This window comes from Dendrobates tinctorius, unplaced genomic scaffold (assembly GCF_039654945.1).
Source record: "Dendrobates tinctorius isolate UK_male_01 unplaced genomic scaffold, ASM3965494v1 ptg000015l, whole genome shotgun sequence".
Lineage (NCBI taxonomy): Eukaryota > Metazoa > Chordata > Amphibia > Anura > Dendrobatidae > Dendrobates > Dendrobates tinctorius.
This window is the reverse complement of record NW_027361683.1, coordinates 30,331,872-30,352,652: the sequence shown is the minus strand read 5'-3', so window position 1 is coordinate 30,352,652 and position 20,781 is coordinate 30,331,872. Positions and strand designations below refer to the sequence as shown.

Below are 20,781 nucleotides of genomic sequence, written 5' to 3'. Positions count from 1 at the left end.
ACTCTATATACATGGTCTCAGGGTATTTGCACACGCTGCGGATTCTGCTGCGGAATTTTCTGCGTGGATTTTCCAAAATCTGCAGGTAAATCCGCAGGTCAAAAGACCTGAGGTTTATCTGCGGATTAGCCTGCGGTTTTCCCCTGCGGTTTGACACCTGGACAATGGAGTAGGTGTAAAACCGCTGCGGATTCCGCACAATGACGTGACATGCTGCGATTTTGAAACCGCAGTAAATCCGTGTGGAAAATTCCGGACCGTGTGCGCTGCGGTTTTTGTTTTCCATTGATTATAATGGTAGTGTACACCGCAGCAGTTTCTGCTGCGGATCCGCAGGACCAAAACCGCTGCGGATTCTGCTGCACACACCCTTAGATTTCTTAGACTGAAATGCCATTTAACTGGATATACAATAAATTTATGATTACAAAAAAATAGTGGTACCTTTCCTAAATTTTTCCTGTTTGATGTTCATTTATTTGCCTCATCTAAATTAAATTTTTGTTAGCTGTGTTGGGGGGATACTATATTGTACCGCATTTAATTTCCTCTCTACAATCTTGCTGAATTTACTGATATCACTAGAATATCGCCTTTGGTGGGTGGAAATGAAACATTGCTATCTACCTTTCTATCTTTAATTTTGATATTTGATTCCATCTTTCATGAAATAATTACATTTTTAACTGGCACTAAAGTAGCATTTCATATATATTGTATTTTGCCAGCAGTTGAACACAATTGTATTGTAAATTCAATTACTATTTTAGGAATGCAAGTTAAATTGACACACGCACTTAATGTGTGTATTATTGTGTTCTTGTAAAGCTCAATGATGCCTGCCATTTCACTGCTAACTTGGGTGGCATAGTGAATGCTCTAATTTTTATTACTTTTTATGTTATACTGCAGTATTATCAGCTGTTATCCCAAAGGCCCAAAAATGTAAATATGTTTACTATAGTTATTACCCTCAATATTATTATTGTGTTTTTTTTTCCATTTGTGGCCCTAATCAAGTGTGCATATCTTCCTTACTTACAGAGGGTAAAATAAGTATTTGATACACTGCCAATTTTACAAGTTTCCTCGTCTACAAAAAAAAGGAAAGGTCTGTAATTTTTACTGCGCGAGACAGAATCTAAAAAAAATAATTAAAATCACATTATATGATTTTTATATAATTAAATTGCATTTTATTGCATGAAATAAGTATTTGATCATCTACCAACCAGCAAGAATTCTGGCTTTCACAGACCTGCTAGTTTTTTCTTTAACTCCTTTCCGGCATTGGGCGTAATAGTATGTCCATGCGGGACTCGCTCTGTTTGGTGCGTGATCTGGTGCTGAGCCTGTATCTTTCCGGGCACGTTACAGCTGATCTATACAGCTGATATGTGCCTGAAACAGGGGCAGGTGGAATCGCAATCCACCCACAGCTGTTAACTAGTTACATGTTGCTGTCAATCTCTGACAGCGGTATTTAACTCGCGCTTGCCAGAAGCACGTAATTAATCCAGCCCATCGGTGACCCGGACACATGATCATGGGTCATTGATGAGTTGGCATTCTTGATAACCAACCTTGCTGAAGCTCACAGCTGAGGGTTGCAGCAGACCTCTATGGTTGTCATTGCCAGATTGCTGTGAGCGCTGCCCTGTGGTCAGCGCACATAGCAAGTAAGCATTTCTGCTACATATAGGCAATCTAATCATCGCCTGTGTGTAGCAGAGGCAATCGAAGTAGTACAGCTTCTAGTTTCCCATGGAGACTATTGAAGCATGCAAATAGTAAAAATGTTTTTAAAATATAAAAGTTAAAATCACCCCTCTTTCTCCCCATTCAAAGTAAAACAATAGAAAAATCAAATATACACATACTTGGTATTGCCACATTCAGAATCGCCCGGTCTATGAATATAAACAAAAATTTAACCCAATCGCTAAACGGCATAACAAGGGAAAAAAATGCCCGAAATTACTTTTTTTGGTTGTTGCTACATTGCAATAAAATGCAATAATGGGCAATAAAAAGATTGTATCTACATCAAAATAGTATAAAAATAAGCCCTCACACAGCCCCAGATTACAAAAAATGGAGACGCCTCAGGTCTCGGAAAATGGCACCATTTTTTAACAAATTTTGAAAAAAATTTTTCATCACTTTAAGAAAAAAGAACCTGGAGAATCATAATGGCAGGTCAATTTTAGCATTTAGTGAACATGGTAAAAAAACAACTGTGGAATTACACTTTTTACCACACTTGGAATTTTTTTCCCTAATCTCCTGTAATAAAATAAAAAAAAACAATATCCCTCACCTGACCATCTTTCTGTCCCCCACCATAATCCATGTATGGGGGATAAACAGTTTTCAACCTGGTCGGTGCCAAGATGCGACGGTACAGGCTGAGAACCACAGATGAATGAGCTGCTGTGAGTACAGGATCAGTGACCAGCGGTGACATCATCAAGATTACCAAAGGACACTGAGACTGCTTTCCCAGCCAGGATAAACTGGTGACCTACATCCGGTGAGATCACAGCTAGTACAGTGAGAAAAAGTCTCACGGTGCAGAGGCGAGTTCACCGCTGTTCACCAGGAGAATTTCACTGTGGTGAATTTGAACTATGGTAAACTCACCTCTGCACCGTGAGACTTTTTCTCACTCTGCTTGCGATGATGTCAGTGAGGTCACCCCAGTTCATTGGTCTGGCTGGAAAGTCAGTCTCTGTGACCAGCAGTAATCTCGATGACGTCATCGCTAGTCACTGATGCTGCGCTCACAGCAGCTCATTTCCCAGTGGTTCTCAGCCTCGACAGTCACATTTTGGCACCGTCCAGGCTGAAAACTGTTTATTCCCCAGACATGGATTATGGCAAGACACAGAACGACGGACAGGTGAAGAAAATTGTTGTTTTTTTATCTTTGTTTTATTACAGGAGATAAGTGATTCAATGGAATGGGCGTTAGTTGAGTACAACTGTGTTTGTTATTTTTAAATAAAAAAAGTAAAAGTGTGCTTTGTTTTATTCAAATAAAGGACTTTATTCTGGCTGTGTGTTTATTTACTATACAACTATAGGATTACCAATCGGCGATTGATGTCACAGGACAATACAAAGGTGACATATATCCCAAAATATGAACCCCACTTGCCACCGCTACAGTGCAAGTGGGAAGAGCCGGACAAAACGTCATAATTGGTGCATCTAATAGATGTGCCTTTTCTGGGTAGCCGTGGGCTGCTATTTTTAGGCAAGGGGGAAATATCCATGACTCCTGACCAGCCTGAAATTACCAGCCCCAGCTGTCTCCTTTAGCTAGACTGGTTGTAAAAAATAGGGGGAGCAAATGCCATTTTTTAAATTATTTAAATAATTTAAAAAATCGGAGTGGGGACTCCTCTATTCTTGATAACCAGCCTTGCTGAAGCTCACAGCTGAGGGTTGCGGTCCCCAGCTGTGAGTTTTGCCTTACTTGTTATCAAAAATATCGGGAGCCAACCCCTTTTTTAAAAAAAAATTAATTACAGTGTGGGCACCGGCTGATGAATACTCCTATCAGCCGCTCCTGTTCTCGCTGTTATTAGCGGCAGCAAGCGACGGCTGATGGGAGCAGTAGTTCCATCAGCCAACACTAGTGACTGAAGGTAAACTTTATACATCCAATGCTCTATTTGACACTTTTTGGCAGAGGCAAAATCCTTTTTCTTTTTCATACTGCTTGAAACCTGTGGCTTACCTCTCCATTACTAACCCCATAGTTAGATTGTAAAAAAGACAGCATGAATAAAGTCCTTTATTTGAAAGAAATTATAATACATACAGTATGTGTAGATGATATCCGCACTGCTGTGACAAAACAAATCCAGATATAGATGTAATACACTCTGGTGGTTTATTCAACGCGTTTCAAAGCCTATGGCTTCTTCAGGAAATTACCACAGAGATGTGTGGAGACAGTGCTGTTACATCGCTTATATACATTCAAATTTGAAAAAACGGCACCAAAAGTCCTTCTGACATGTGACATATAGTGTCAAAGTTCATGGAGCGATAATACATATAATAAAGTTATTTTCAACGTATGTACATACAGATAATATAGGTATTTAAATTAATAAACCAATATAATAAAATTTCATTCATTTTTCAGATATCAGAAGCAAAAAGAAAATAAAGAATTTATACAAAAAAACAGGACAAGAACCTACTTGGGGATGTGGGATGATTCCGATTCATCCTCCCATCTACCTGCGCCACACTCCCAGTTACAGGAATATTGCCTGAGAATTATTATATGAGTATATAAATCAATTTCCACCATTAAATATATAGCTATTATTAATGTATATTTATTAAAGTATATTTTTGTTTAAAAAAATCATGTTAAAATTATGTAAAATGTATTAATAATTTTTTTATAAAATTACCAATTTGTGTCTTTTTTATTTTTATATAATATATCATCATAATTATACATTTGGTGCAATATCTAATATCCATATGCCCTGAAAAAAATCACTGACACCAAAAAAAGGCGGGATGAATTTTCTCAAATAAAAACATTAAAAAATAATTATTAGAACAGACCACGAGGACTCTATCAGATGTTGCAGTGGAGCAGAGCCCAAATGAAACAACCATGAGAAGGAGGAGAAAAACAAACCAACCATGTCTATATAGGAAGGACCTATGTCTCTGTGGTAATTTCCTGAAGAAGCCATAGCCTTTGAAATGCGTTGAATAAACCGCCAGAGTGTATTACATCTATATCTGGATTTGTTTTGTCACAGCAGCCACACATATACATGTATATTATAATGTCTATGAGGTTGTTTGCCGACCTGTGGATCTGCAGCAGCTGACATCTACATGCTTTCACTCTGCACCATCAGGTGACCAGTTCTCTAACATTGATTGGAATAATCTGTGGGATAAGACCCTATTGCGCTTTTTTGTTTCCTATTATTCTACTATTATTTGAAAGAAAGACAGATGCCTTTATTTGAAATGCAAATAAAAAAGCACAGTTATATCACCTTACTCTTATTCCATTGAAGCACTTGTCACCTGTTAAAAACAGAAAAATAATAAACAAAAATACTTCCCTTACACCTAATACACAGATGCCCATGTCGCCTTTTAAAAAAGAAAATCAATAAACAACCATATCCCTCACCTGTCCGAAGTGACAATAATTCAAACTTCCCCACGACGATACAGATGATTTGGAGAGCGGTCACATCAGTGGACTTTATTCATGCTGTGTCTCTTTTACAATCTAACTGTGGGGTTAGCAATGGCGAAGCATGGGCTTGATGTCAATGGCCATAAAACAGCTGACATCAACCCCACAACCATTACTCCACTTGCCACCGCACAATGGCAGCTGGGCAGAGCGCCAGAATTGGTGTATCCAATAGATGTGTCTTTCCTGGGGCAGCAGCGGGCTGCTGATTTTAGTCTGGGGGCAAATATCCATCGCCCCTTACGAGCCTGAGAAGACCATCCCGCAGCTGGTTGTCAAAAATTGGAAGGACCCCACAGCTTTTTTTTTAATTCTTTTCTTAATAACGGCCAGTGTGGAAGCTTTATATACCTCTATAAAATATAAACAAGATTTGAATGCCATATCTTCATTCCTTTGGAATAGCAATCTTGACTCGTCCTTTACTGAGATGATTATGATCTTGTTAGAGTTCATATTAACCCACAACTGTTTTATATTCAAGACCAGGTATTTTTACAATTACAAGGAACAGTGATGGGAGCATCTTGTGCCCCATCGTATGCTAACCTGTTTTTAGGATTCTGGGAGAGAGAGATTTTTCAATGTTCCCCTGTTTTAGGCAGGCAAAATCCATAATTGGATAAAGTACCTTGAAAATGTACTCTTTGCCTTGGATGGGACTATTGAATGTTTACGAGAGATGATGCCTAATTCAAATAGGAAGGATTTAAATATCAAACTAACTTATAGTCACAAGATGAATTTCTTGAATATAAACATCAAGGCAACCCTTGATGGTACAATCAAAACAGACATATTTTGTAAACCAACTGCCACTAATTCATTATTGCATGCTAAGTCATCGCACTTACAGTCCACCATTTGGTCAATACCAGTGAACCAATATCTGAAAGCAAAAAGAATATGCTCTACCGAAGATGTTTTTAAAAATCAGGCATCCTATCTATACTCAAGATTTAGGGAAAAGGGATACCGCCATAGGCAGATTAGGCATGGTTATTAGACAGCACAGGGTGTGACGAGAGATCAGTTACTATATGAAAATTCCAACAATTCCAATCAAAATGAATTCAAATGCCGATTAAGTGAGTTTAATTACTCCATTTAATAGCCATTGGAAACAATTAACCAACATTAGTCATAATTACTGGAATTTTTTACAGACAGATCCTGTTCTATGCAAAACACTCCCCACTAGGCCATGCATAACTGCCAATAGATCAAAAAAATCTGAAGGATCTCCTTGTACTTAGCCATTATTCACCTACAAAGATCAAAGAAATTTCTTTTGCAAGACCTATTCAGGGATTCTATTCCTGCAGACGATGTTAGGCCTGTGCCAATTTGGTGAAAGGTAAAGAATTCCATAGCTCGGATAGAACACATGATTTACTGTCTAACAATTACTAACACGTTCATCCAACTCGGTTATCTACTTTGCGTAATGCCCATGTGATCAAATTCATATTGGTATGACAACAAGAGAACGAAAAGTTCATATAAGAGAATACATATGGGAAATTGAAAAATCTAAAGGCACTGGAGGATAATCAATTAAAAACCGAACCTCACCACTTCAAGTACTGTCCTAATTTGGATGCAAGTCTACTAAAAAGTAAAGCCATTGATCAGGTTTATTTGGGCTCTATAGGAGGTGATTTTTTCAAAGTGTTGTCCCAGGTTGAAAGTCAGTAGATTTACATTTCTGTAAATGTGTGGGTATTTCAGTTTATTTATAGCTTAGTTTTAGTTTATTTAAGGGTTATTTTAATTATTAGTTTTTAATTGTTTATTCCTATTTATTCCTTTTTAATCAAATTGCTGCCCTGAAACATTTTTACCATGAGTAATTGGAACGCTGCCATGCAACATCAGAGCCACATCAAGTTTGTTGAGATCTCTCACTGTACAATCTAGATAAGTGTAAAGTAACCTCCAGGCTACACGATCCACGTGTGATTGTGTCATCTGGGTTCTATTTCAATGGATTCCAGAAAAAAAGAGAAGTGAAAAACGGAATGAATTACTAACACATTGGAGATTTTATTGGTCATGGACTCATGGACTTTAATTTAGTTCTTGTAATAGAAACAACAAGGCACTCTTCAAATGAATGGTAGTAGGTGCACAAGTAATATTATGAAAGAACTTGGCACTCAAATGGCAAAGTGGATTAGATCCTTTGTTTTATTTGCATCCAAATTGTATGTTATGTTAAACGTTTTCGATCCGACAACGGATCTTCATCAGAACTTCTCTAAAAAAGCATATATACAAAAATAGAAACAAATCTATGTTATTGAGTATCATATTTAGAGAAGATAACAAACATTATAATGCATACTTCAAGAAACAAGTTTGAACTATTTATCAAGGAATATAAATCTTGTCAAACAATATCTTGAAGGTGAATTCCAGGTGTGAAGTGATCCGTGAGGTAGGGTATATGAATAGGTGTTAAGGAGATATCCGCCAAAATTACCTATAAAATCTACATCATAGGTGAAAACATGAATAAGGATATCATGGAGTTCCGGTAACAAGGTGCCAACCAAAAAGTGAAAGGTGACAGTAATACACGTGACGTGTAAAATATGTCTTTCCTAAAAAAGAGCAAAGAAAGAATCACATATAGAGCAGAATCTTTAAATTATTATAATATGCAGAAAATAAACGCTCAATGGTAGTAGTGCAAGTGAGTGAGCGCAGGAACATCTTTAAAGTGAATGTTAATAGTACCTGAATTAAATATTATATGAGGAGAGGTAATGCGCTGGTGTAGTGATCTAAGTCACTTATTTTGTATGGCGCTGCAATGACAAAAATGAAAAGAATTGCTCCATGTTGTTTAATGTATACCACTCATGGTGCGATGTGGAAAATTATGTATTATGTTACCTGCTTCCTCCAGCCTTAAAAATCCTGCGGTGTGACCGCTGAAGTGGAGGACGCCAGGGAAACCGCGGTGTACCCGCTGAAGTGAAGGACGCCAGGTCACTAGAATCTATTTCCGGGTTTATATGACCCGGCGGGGAAACTCCCCCAGTCGCGTCATCATGTCTGTACCTTACTGGCTTAGCGGTCACGTGCAGCCTGGGGAGGACAAACCTGTCCACGTCATCGCGCCTGCGCATTGCAGATCCAGCGGTCATACTAAATCAATGGAGGAGCGCGCCTGCGCTCTTACTCCTTTCATGTGATAGTCAGGACAAGGCAAGAGGTGTGACTGAAAGTCACTGTGTAATGGCCACCCGATATATTAAACTTGCGCCCACATTATTGTATATTAGGCTCATTTTAAAGATCTATTGTGGCTGAATAGAGAAATAAAAAATATTGAAAAGACAATCTGATAAGGGAAAGCTAACACTGTTGTGCAACTAATTGGATATATATTACCTACGTTCTTAAAACAATTGTAGGTAAAATGTTCTTAAGCTTCTTTAAATTAAGGGAGGATGTATAGTAGGAATAAACTATATCAAATCTGGTTTTGAACCTTGGCATATGTGGAAAACGAATGATCTGTTTATATGTAAAGATGGTGGAGAAAAAAATACTATACCAGGTGAAACAGTTGTGCCCGGTGAGAAAGTGAAGAGCCAATTCTAACGATTCTATATGAAAAAGAAAAAACAATGGTCAAAATAGGTTCTTTAAAACACAAAGCATTCGAAATGTATACAATATCAGTGAACGACAGTTCATATCACAGAAAACTCTGTGTCATAGTCTCTATTGAGTCCTTTGGGCTCCAAGGTTTGTAGAGTGAAAATCCAATACGCCTCTCTTTTTTTGAGCTTCTTTGTCCTATCATACCCTCTTCTGTCAATTTCAACTTGTCCAATACATGAAATTTCAATTGGGAAATATTATGTCGCTTCTCGAGAAAATGATATGGAAGTGGGAGATGAGATTTCTTACATCTTATATTAGATTTATGTTGTGAAATTCTGTCTTTCACCATCTGCGTGGTCTCCCCCACATAAGCTAGGCCACATGGACATTTAATTAAATATACAACGTATGTTGATTCACACGTATAATACCCTTTAATAGGAATAGCCCTTCCCGTTTGTGGATGAAAAATCTGATCTCCTTTTTGTATATTATTACACTGAAGACAGGACAGACATGGAAATGTGCCACGTTTTTGTGTCTGGAGAAACGTCTGTCTTGGTATCCTTGTGTTAGAGCCAATATCTGCTCTAATAAGCTTATCCTTTAAATTTCTTGGTCTCCGATAGCAGGGGAGAAATGGTTTCTGAAATTCCTCTATCTCTGGATAACTTTTAGATAATAGACCCCAGTGTCTGTTTATAGTGGATTGTATCTTTCTCAAGTAAGGATGGTATGTGTTGACAAAGGGTATACGTTTATCTGTTTTATTGGTTTTCTCAAATTGGCCTATCGTGGATCTTGATTCAGTCAAAAGTTTTGCTGGGTAACCCCTTTCTGTAAATTTCTTTGTTATGTCAGTCAGTCTTTGGGCCTTTGTGGCTTCCTCTGAGACTATTCTATCTATCCTGCAGTATTGCGATCTGGGGATAGATTTTTTAACTGTGGATGGATGGAAGCTGTCAAAATGTAAAATACTGTTCCTATCGGTTGGTTTGATATAAAGATCTATCTTTAGGGTCCCTAGTGAATCTTTGTTGATCAACGTATCTAAGAAATTCATCCTGTCTGTATCAAATTGTAGGGAAAATTTGAGTTCGGGCCATATGTTATTGATATGATGATCAAATTGTATTCCATTCCACACACAAAAAATGTCATCTATGAATCTAAGCCATACCATAGAATGTTGTATATACAAAGGGTGGGTATAGACTTAATCTTCCTCAAATGAAGCCATATAGGCAATAGCGTAGGGGGGCACTACGTGTGACCCCATTGCGGTGCCCTGTTTCTGTACATAAAATGTGTCCTGAAAAAGAAAATAATTTTCTTTTAACACTAGTTTTAAGAGATCGGAACAGATGTTGCGGATTCTAGTGTCCATGTCTGCCTTTACCATCAAATTTTCTGTGGCTCTTAAACCCTTTTCATGTGTAATGGATGTATATAAGCTGTTAACATCCCATGTGACCAAAAAAGAAGAAGGTGGGAGAGAGCCCAGAGATTTAATGAGTGTTATGAACTCATTGGTGTCTTTCAAATATGATCTTGTAGTTTTAACCAGTGGTGTAAGTATTTTCTCTAGAAACATAGCTGGTGGGGAAAGGATGGAATCTGTTGAAGACACGATAGGGCGACCTGGTGGTTTCTCCAATCTCTTGTGGATTTTCGGTAAGATGTAAAAGACTGGTGTAATGGGATCTGAATTCAAAAGAAAATCACCTATCTTTTTATCAATTGTGCCTGCCCCTATATGGTGTTGTATGATGGGCTTAATTTTACTGATAATAGAATCAAGAGGATTATGGGAAACGGGCATATAAACCTCTCTATCACTTAATTGTCTGTGAATCTCGCTTAAATAATCTGATCTGTCCATGATAACCAAAGCCCCACCCTTATCAGCTGGTTTGATGACCCATGATTTGTCAGAAGAAAGGCTGTCAAGCACCATTTTTTCCTCTCTAGATAGATTGGTATGTGGTGGAATTTGCCCTGATTGACTTCTCTATGAAAGACTCCTATGTCTCTTTCAACTAGAGAAATAAAGGTCTCAATTGGTGGATTGCCTTTTGGGGGCATAAAGGTACTGTGTGTATGAAGCCCCAGATTTGTAAGTTGAAGTAGACTTGTGGAAACCTGTTCAGTTGGTCTATATGGTTGTTTCGCAAAATGTGCCTTAAGTCTAAGGTTTCTGAAGAACCTTTGTAAATCCATGTCGAGTTCAAAAAAATCAAACTTATAAGAAGGGCAAAATGATAATCCCTTTTGAAGAACAGACAATTGATTGGTACTCAAATTTTTTGAGGAGATGTTTATCACCAGAGGTGTATTACCTGTGATCTGGTCATCACCTTCGACCCGGTTTCTGTTCTGCTGTCCCCGGTTACACTGGCCGCCCCGCCTCGTCTTCCTCTTGTGCGGCCTCGATTGTGACCTAAAAAAGACGTAGAGGTAGTATTGCTGGTTATGCCGGATCAACTGTCCGTTGACCCAGATGAACTTCGTGAGGTGAATTCCTTAACACCTATTCATATACCCTACCTCACGGATCACTTCACACCTGGAATTCACCTTCAAGATTTTGTTTGACAAGATTTATATTCCTTGATAAATAGTTCAACCTTGTTTCTTGAAGTATGCATTATAATGTTTGTTATCTTCTCTAAATATGATACTCAATAACATAGATTTGTTTCTATTTTTGTATATATGCTTTTTTAGAGAAGTTCTGATGAAGATCCGTTGTCTGATCGAAAACGTTTAACATAACATAATTTGGATGCAAATAAAACAAAGGATCTAATCCACTTTGCCATTTGAGTGCCAAGTTCTTTCATAATAAATTTAATTTAGTTCTTCTCGGTTCCAACGATCTCCTGCAACTTGGAAAAATTGACTAGCGATTTTGATTGGGACTACATAAGCTATGGCTCTGAGTTGCCATTCTTCTTTCCCCTGTTACTTTTCGTCTGGTTATACCATAATTGCTAAACGGTTGAGACCAATGTGATTAATTTAAGGTATGTCCAGATTTTCACCCCCTTATGGGAAATAGCGCAGTTGGTTAGGAAAATATATACAGCTATATGATGTAATTACTTAATCTACTATAGTGTTGTCACACTTTGAGATGCTTTACACTTTTAGTATATTGGGGGTCATCCTTATAACTCTTGGGCATGCATGAATTCAATGGAGTACATGCACATATGCACTTTACATCCTACCCAATTATAATTATACATAATTGTACAATTAAGGTACAGTTGTACCTGCAATTTTGTCAGATAATACTCAGTTTCTTCCTGAAAATGATTGCAAACACAAATTCTTTGGTATTATTATCTTCATTTAATTTGTCTTAAATGAAAAAACACAAAAAGAATTGTCCTAAAGCCAAATTGGATATAATTCCACACCAAACATAAAAAAGAGGGTGGACAAAAGTATTGGCACTGTTCGAAAAATCATGTGATGCTTCTCTAATTTGTGTAATTAACAGCACCTGTAACTTACCTGTGGCACCTAACAGGTGTTGGCAATAACTAAATCACACTTGCAGCCAGTTGACATGGATTAAAGTTGACTCAACCTCTGTCCTGTGTCCTTGTGTGTACCACATTGAGCATGGAGAAAAGAAAGAAGACCAAAGAACTGTCTGAGGACTTGAAAAACCAAATTTGAGGAAGCATGAGCAATCTCAAGGCTACAAGTCCATCTCCAAAGACCTGAATGTTCCTGTGTCTACCGTGAGCAGTGTCATCAAGAAGTTTAAAGCCCATGGTACTGTGGCTAACCTCCCTAGATGTGGACGGGAAAGAAAAATTGACAAGAGATTTCAAAGCAAGATTGTGCAGATGTTGGATAAAGAACCTCGACTAACATCCAAACAAGTTCAAGATGCCCTGCAGTCCGAGGGTACAACAGTGTCAACCTGTACTATCCGTCGGCGTCTGAATGAAAAGGGACTGTATGGTAGGAGACCCAGGAAGACCCCACTTCTTACCCCGAGACATAAAGCCAGGCTGGAGTTTGACAAAACTTACCTGAAAAAGCCTAATACGTTTTGGAAGAATGTTCTCTGGTCAGATGAGACAAAAGTAGAGCTTTTTGGGCAAAGGCATCAACATACAGTTTACAGGAGAAAAAAAGAGACATTCAAAGAAAAAACACGGTCCCTACAGTCAAACATGGCGGAGGTTCCCTGATGTTTTGGGGTTGCTTTGCTACCTCTGGCACTGGACTGCTTGACCGTGTGAATGGCATTATGAAGTCTGAAGACTACCAACAAATTTTGCAGCATAATGTAGGGCCCAGTGTGAGAAAGCTGGGTCTCCCTCAGAGGTCATGGGTCTTCCAGCAGGACAATGACCCAAAACACACTTCAAAAAGCACTAGAAAATGGTTTGAGAGAAAGCACTGGAGACTTCTAAGGTGGCCAGCAATGAGTCCAGACCTGAATCTCATAGAACACCTGTGGAGAGATCTAAAAATGGCAGTTTGGCAAAGGCACCCTTCTAATATCAGGGACCTGGAGCAGTTTGCCAAAGAAGAATGGTCTAAAATTCCAGCAGAGCATTGTAAGAGACTCATTGATGGTTACCGAAAGCCGTTGGTCGCAGTTATTTTGGCTAAAGGTTGTGCAACCAAGTATTAGGCTGAGGGTGCCAATACTTTTGTCTGGCCCATTTTTGGAGTTTTGTGTGAAATGATCAATGTTTTGCTTTTTTCTTCATTCTCTTTTGTGTTTTTTTTCATTTAAGACAAATTAAATGAAGATAATAATACCAAAGAATTTGTGCTTGCAATCAATTTCAGGAAGAAATTGAGTATCATCTGACAAAATTGCAGGGGTGTCAATACTTTTGGCCACAACTGTATATGAGATAAGGTGAACAGTGAATATAATCCCTAGGTCAATATTCAAAAGTAAAAAATTGTTTTTAATAAAATATAACTTATAATTCTACATGTTAAAATAGTAAAAATTAACACCATGTGCAAACCTATAAGTTTAAAATATACTTAACACGACAGCAAGTATAGGATAGCTACCACGCCAGGTGTATATAACAGCAGTACTTTAGAAGACTTACTAACTGCCACCAAGTGTGTGTCAGTTAAGCCTCCATCTGCAGTCGCATTCATTGGAATAGAGCTCTATGTGCAATTAGAATATATCTCTGTGTGTAATTTCACACATCCGTATAGGGTGTATTATTCATGCCACCCACACGAGGAGAACGGCTCAGAATAAAAAAAATAGGGAACATAATCTGATCAACTGGCATAAGTGAGGTTCTCCACTAGTGTTAACACATCTACATCTCACCACTTCAGACTTCAGAATATGCACAATTGTACCGAGTCCCCAACTGGCTCAGCAGAAATTTACCTGCACATACAGTATATGTCCAAATATAAATCACCAATTCCTGGGCAAACATGAATAACAGACAACAATGCTAATAAGCCATTGTATGCTAACTAGTTTTTAGGATTCTCTGAGAGAGAGATTTTTCAATGTTCTCCTGTTGTAGACAGACAAGATCCATAATCCTTGATAATGTACTCTTTTGTCTGGGATGGGACTATTGAATGTTTATGAGAGATGATGCCTGCTTTAAATAGGAAGGATTTCAATATCAAACTCACACTTATGGTCACAACAAGATGAATTTCTTGGATATAAACATCGAGGAACGGTCTCATGCCTTAGGCTACTTTCACATTAGCGTTTTTTAGTGCTGCGCTTCGTGAGCAATAGAAATGCATGCAAAAAACGCATCATGCGTTTGCGTTTTTTAGGCGCATGCATTTTAACCAGTTTCTAACCATGTTAACTCTTAAAACGCATGCGATTTTAAACACAGGCGTGTGCATGGACATGCGCACGCCTGCGTTCCCATAGACTGTAATGCGTCATTTTGTTGCATTCCGTGCACAAGCGTGCGCATGCGTTTTTTTGACGCCACTGGACAGACCCAAAAATGCAACAGGTTGCGTCGGGCACGCCTAGGCGCACACTACAAAAAAAGTATGCTCTCGAAAAGGCATACGAGCACATGCAAATGCTAGACCATGCGCCCACCATATTAAGCATAGGGGCGCATGCGCATGGACGCACACGATGCGCTGCACTAAATAACGATAATGTGAAACCAGCCTTATTCACATGGTTATTCATATTTTCCACTCTCCTAATATTTTGGGTGGGTTGATCCAGGTTCCCTCATGTATTGACTCCCACAGCGTTTCATCTCATCAAAGAATCATCAGAGGAGTCCTCTTTTGGAGGATATGGTTCCTCAAACCACTTATAGTGCAGGCCGTAAATTCTGTACGGTACCAGCGGTGTCCTTGGCATATGACATCATATCCTGTTTGTGCACATTACTTCTGTGCAGTGTAACCCACATCCAGGCCCCCCTATGCTCACCATGACACACAAGTGTAACCAGGGGAAGAGTCTTGAGATCATTTGCATATTCCCAGTGCCTTCTGGGATAAGTGAAGAGTCTCCGCGAGCTCAACGATCACTGGGTTTTGGCCGTTGCAGCTGAAAAGAGGAAATCGGAAAACCAGGGGAAGAGTCTTGAGGAGATCATTTGCATATTCCCAGTGCCTTCTGGGATAAGTGAAGAGTCTCCGCGAGCTCAACGATCACTGGGTTTTGGCCGTTGCAGCTGAAAAGAGGAAATCGGAAAACCAGGGGAAGAGTCTTGAGGAGATTATTTGCATATTCCCAGTGCCTTCTGGGATAAGTGAAGAGTCTCCGCGAGCTCAACGATCACTGGGTTTTGGCCGTTGCAGCTGAAAAGAGGAAATCGGAAAACCAGGGGAAGAGTCTTGAGGAGATCATTTGCATATTCCCAGTGCCTTCTGGGATAAGTGAAGAGTCTCCGCGAGCTCAACGATCACTGGGTTTTGGCCGTTGCAGCTGAAAAGAGGAAATCGGAAAACCAGGGGAAGAGTCTTGAGGAGATCATTTGCATATTCCCAGTGCCTTCTGGGATAAGTGAAGAGTCTCCGCGAGCTCAACGATCACTGGGTTTTGGCCGTTGCAGCTGAAAAGAGGAAATCGGAAAGACCGGCGCGCGAATTTTGGCTCATCTTTCATCGTCTTTAAGAAATCTCAAGATGGAAGAGGCCAGGAGCCGTTTGGTGAGCTGCATTTCTTGCTACATGTTCACAGATTTACCAGTGGAAAAGCCAAACTTCACATGCCACAAATGCAAGCTTGTGTCCCTGTTGGAGGAAAAGTTGCAAAATCTCGAAGAGAGGTTAGCTACATTGAAGATCATTAAGGAAGGTGAAGAGTTCTTGGACAGAGCAGAATTATCTCTTCATGTTACAGAAAGAGAAGAAATTCGAAGTGCACCTGAAGAAACAGAGGAATGGAGACATGTGACCCAGAGAAGCAGGAGGATCAGGAGGCAGTCAGCACCCATACTGCTCAGAAACCAGTACCAGGCTCTCACGCAGGAAAACGATGAAGAAATACATCAGGATAAGACTCTGCCAACAAACAGCAACCTTGTACGCCTTCAGAGTCCTCCTGGATGGAGAAAGAGAAATGTTGTGAAGAAGAAACGGAGAGTGGTGGTCATGGGGGATTCCCTGTTGAGAGGAACAGAGGCCGCTATCTGCAGACCGGATATAACTTCAAGAGAAATGTGCTGTCTTCCAGGTGCAAAAATTAAAGATGTGTCTGACAGGATATCAGGACTCTTCAAACCTACAGATGACTACCCATTCCTGCTACTACATGTGGTGACAAATGACACCGCAAGAAACGACCTGGAAACCATCTGCAGAGACTTTGAAGTCTTAGGCAAGAAAGTGAAAGAACTGGGAGCGCAGGTGGTCTTCTCTTCCATCCTCCCAGTGGATGGCCATGGAACAAGGAGGTGGAATAAGATTCTGCAGGTGAACAACTGGCTACGTCGATGGTGCCGTCAGCAACGATTTGGATTTCTGGATCACGGAGTGAACTACTTATACGATGGACTACTTGCTAGAGATGGGGTGCACCTTACGAAGACTGGAAAGCATGTATTTGGAAGTCGCCTTGCTACACTTGTATGGCTTTTTCTGGTCTTTTGCTTCCCTTCCCATGTTGTTCTAGTTTAAAGCTCTCCTTACATCTGACAAATGCTATTGAGAACTCTGCTATTAGAAGTGGAAAGGAAGAACAAAGACGAAAGAATCTAATTAATAAAAATATTGGAGAAAGAGAAACCAATCACAAACTAAAATGTTTCTATACTAATGCACAAAGCATGGGCAATAAACAAGAATTGGAACTACTAACACAGGAAAAGAAATATGATGTCATTGGAATCACTGAAACTTGGTGGGACAATACACATGATTGGAATACAAGACTAGAAGGATACAACTTATTTGCAAGAAACAGACTTGATAACCGGGGAGGGGGTGTCGCATTGTATGTTAGAAACGCGTATATCTGCACAGAGATTGAAGCTTCAGAGACTGGGAGTTCTGTGGAAACTGTTTGGGTAAGAATACAAGGACAGAACAATGGAAAGGACACCATTGTAGGCATTTACTACAGGCTGCCTGTGCAAGCTGAAGATATGGATGAACTCTTTATGCATCAAATGGCCAAGTTCTCCAAAAAATATGACATAGTTGTCATGGGAGATTTCAACTATCCAGACATTTGTTGGGAATCTCTCTCAGGCAAAACTAACAGGTCAAGGAAATTCTTATCCTCTCTTGCTGACAACTTTATCTTCCAAAAGGTAGGGGAGAAAACAAGGGGAACTGCTACCTTGGATCTAATCCTTATAAACAGGGAGGAAATGGTTGAGGAGGTAAAAGTGGCTGGGACCCTAGGAGGTAGCGACCATGCTATTTTAGAGTTTTGGATAACTAGAGGCGGAAGACCTGTGAAGACTCAGACGTCAAGGTTAGATTTCAGAAAGGCAGATTTTAAGGGATTCAGAAAGAGAATTGGAGGGATCCAATGGCTGGATATCCTTAAAGACAAAAATGTCCAGGAAGGATGGGAAATCTTGAAAAATGAAATTCTCAAAGCACAGTTGTTAACAATTCCGAAAAGAGGGAAGAATAGGAAGCATTTAAGGAAACCAGGATGGATGAACACAGAACTTAAGCACATGCTAAAAAGGAAGAAAAAAATGTTTATAAAATGGAAAGAGGAAGGCATATCTAAAGAAGAATATAATGCTGTCTGCAGAACCTGCAGGGCACAAATCAGATTTGCTAAAGCTGAAAATGAATTGAGGCTTGCAAGAGATGTCAAAAGCAATAATAAAAGAAAAGTCAAAGAGGCTATAGGATTTTTACAGGATGAAAATGATGAAATGGTAAGACAGGATGTTGAGAAGGCTGAACTTTTAAATTCCTATTTTGCATCTGTTTTCTCTCAGAAAGGAAATGTAACATCAACTGTTATTCACTGTCCTATTAAGGGAATAGATGAATCCAGGATATCTATAAACAGAAAGATAGTGAGGAAACACTTAGCTAACCTAAATGAATTCAAGTCTCCAGGTCCAGATGAATTACACCCCAGAGTACTGAAGGAGATAGCAGAAGAAATTTTTGAACCCCTCTCCATAATCTTTGAAAATTCTTGGAGAACAGGAGAAGTGCCAGAAGACTGGAGAAGAGCAAATGTTGTTCCTATCTTCAAAAAGGGGAAGAAGGTGGACCCAGGCAACTATAGGCCGGTGAGTCTGACTTCTATACCAGGAAAGATCTTTGAACAAATTATTAAACAACATGTATGTCAATACCTGGATAAGAATGAAGTGATCAAACAGAGTCAGCATAGGTTTGTAACTAATAAGTCATGTCAGACTAACTTAATTTCCTTCTATGACGGTATCACTGATTGGGTGGATCAAGGAAATGCTGTAGATATAGTATATCTTGACTTCAGCAAAGCATTTGACAAAGTCTCTCATACAATCCTTATTGAAAAAATGACTAAGTATGGAATGAACAAGGCAACTGTTAGGTGGATTCATAACTGGCTTAGTGATCGGACCCAAAGAGTGGTCGTAAATGGCTGCACATCCAGTTGGAAGAATGTCTCAAGTGGGGTACCACAGGGCTCTGTCCTGGGCCCTGTATTGTTCAACATCTTTATCAACGATTTAGATGAAGGAATTGAGGGTAAACTGATTAAATTTGCTGATGACACAAAGCTAGGAGGGATAGCTAATACTAGAGAAGAGAGAGAGGATTCAAAAAGATTTAAATAAACTGGAGAAGTGGGCAGCAACTAACAGAATGGTTTTTAACAGGGAGAAATGCAAAGTACTACATCTGGGCAATAAAAATGAAAAAAGCATATATAGAATGGGAGGAATAGGGCTAAGTGACAGCACATGTGAAAAAGACTTGGGTATACTAATAGATCACAGACTGAATATGAGTCAACAGTGTGATGCAGCAGCAAAAAAGGCAAATGCAATTCTAGGATGTATTAACAGAAGCATACAGTCTAGATCACGTGAAGTCATTATTTACCTCTACTCCTCTTTGGTCAGACCTCATCTGGAATATTGTGTCCAGTTTTGGGCACCACATTTTAAAAAAGACATCAACAAACTGGAGCAAGTTCAGAAAAGAGCGACCAGAATGGTGACCGGTCTGCAAACCCTGTCTTATGAGGAAAGGTTGCAGGATTTGGGAATGTTTAGTTTGCAAAAGAGAAGACTGAGAGGAGACTTAATAGCTGTCTACAAATATCTAAAGGGCTGTCACATTGTAGAAGGATCAACTTTATTCTCATTTGCACAAGGAAAGACTAGAAGCAATGGGATGAAACTGAATGGCAGGAGACACAGATTAGATATTAGAAAAAACTTTTTGACAGTTAGAGTGATCAATGAGTGGAACAGGCTGCCATGAGAAGTGGTGAGTTCTCCTTCAATGGAAGTCTTCAAACAGAGGCTGGACAGACATCTGACTGGGATGATTTAGCGAATCCTGCTTTGAGCAGGGGGTTGGACCAGATGGCCCAGGAGGTTCCTTCCAACTCTACGATTCTATGATTCTATAACTTCCGGTAGGCTTTCCAGACCGCACTCTACTCACACAGAAAGCGTCGCGTTAGATGGGAGGAGTTACCAACATCTCTCATCACCACCAGCAATGAGATAAATGCTGTCTAACAATGTGACTGTCCTTACATGCATTGCCGCTATACATTATCCCCAAAACAAATGCTTACCCGTGATTCTATAAACTTAGTATCGGAGTGGAGGTACAGTTGAAACTAGAAATTTACACACTATGTAAAAAGACATACACATGTTTTTCTCAATATCTGGCTTGAAATTATAATAAACCTTTTTTGTCAATTAGGATTACCATAATCTCTATATATAAAAGTGAATGTGTGTGTGTGTGTGTGTGTGTGTGTGTGTGTATCACCAACCAATCACAAAGCATCTTTCATTTTACCAGAGCTGTTCAAAAGAAGCTGAGCTGTGATTGGTTGCTATGAGCAACAGTTTTCCTTGCAACCAATCACTAAGCATCTCTCATTTCACCAGAGCTGGTTAAAAGTAGCTGAGCTGTGATTGGTTGCTATGAGCAAGTTTTCCCACTTGACAACACCTCAGCAGACACTGACATGGTGGGAGAAATCTAGCATCTTCGGTAACATAAGCTCCCTGCCATTGTCTGCCCCCCTGAAAGGAGCAGAGAGCACATGACAGAAATGAATCCTCCCCTCCCTGCCCATATCCCCATCACACATCCTCCATCCCGTAGGCACATCTTCCCTCTTAAAGGGATCATTGGTATGGAAGTCAGAGCAAATCCATCCAGCGCTTTGGTTTTGACCCCAGGCCTCTCTTAAAGGGATCCCTGGTATGAAAGTTAGGACCAATCCA

General features: G+C 39.5%; 1 protein-coding gene across 1 annotated transcript in view; it reads left to right on the top strand.

The window, feature by feature from the left end:
- Positions 1-4,332, top strand: part of HNRNPR (heterogeneous nuclear ribonucleoprotein R) — a 191,487-nt gene extending 187,155 nt beyond the window's left edge. Inside the window, exon 2 of the transcript XR_012227401.1 lies at positions 4,160-4,332. The gene's annotated coding sequence lies outside the window, so the exon portion shown is untranslated. The remainder of the gene's footprint in view (positions 1-4,159) is intronic.
- The last annotated feature ends 16,449 nt before the right edge of the window (positions 4,333-20,781 follow it).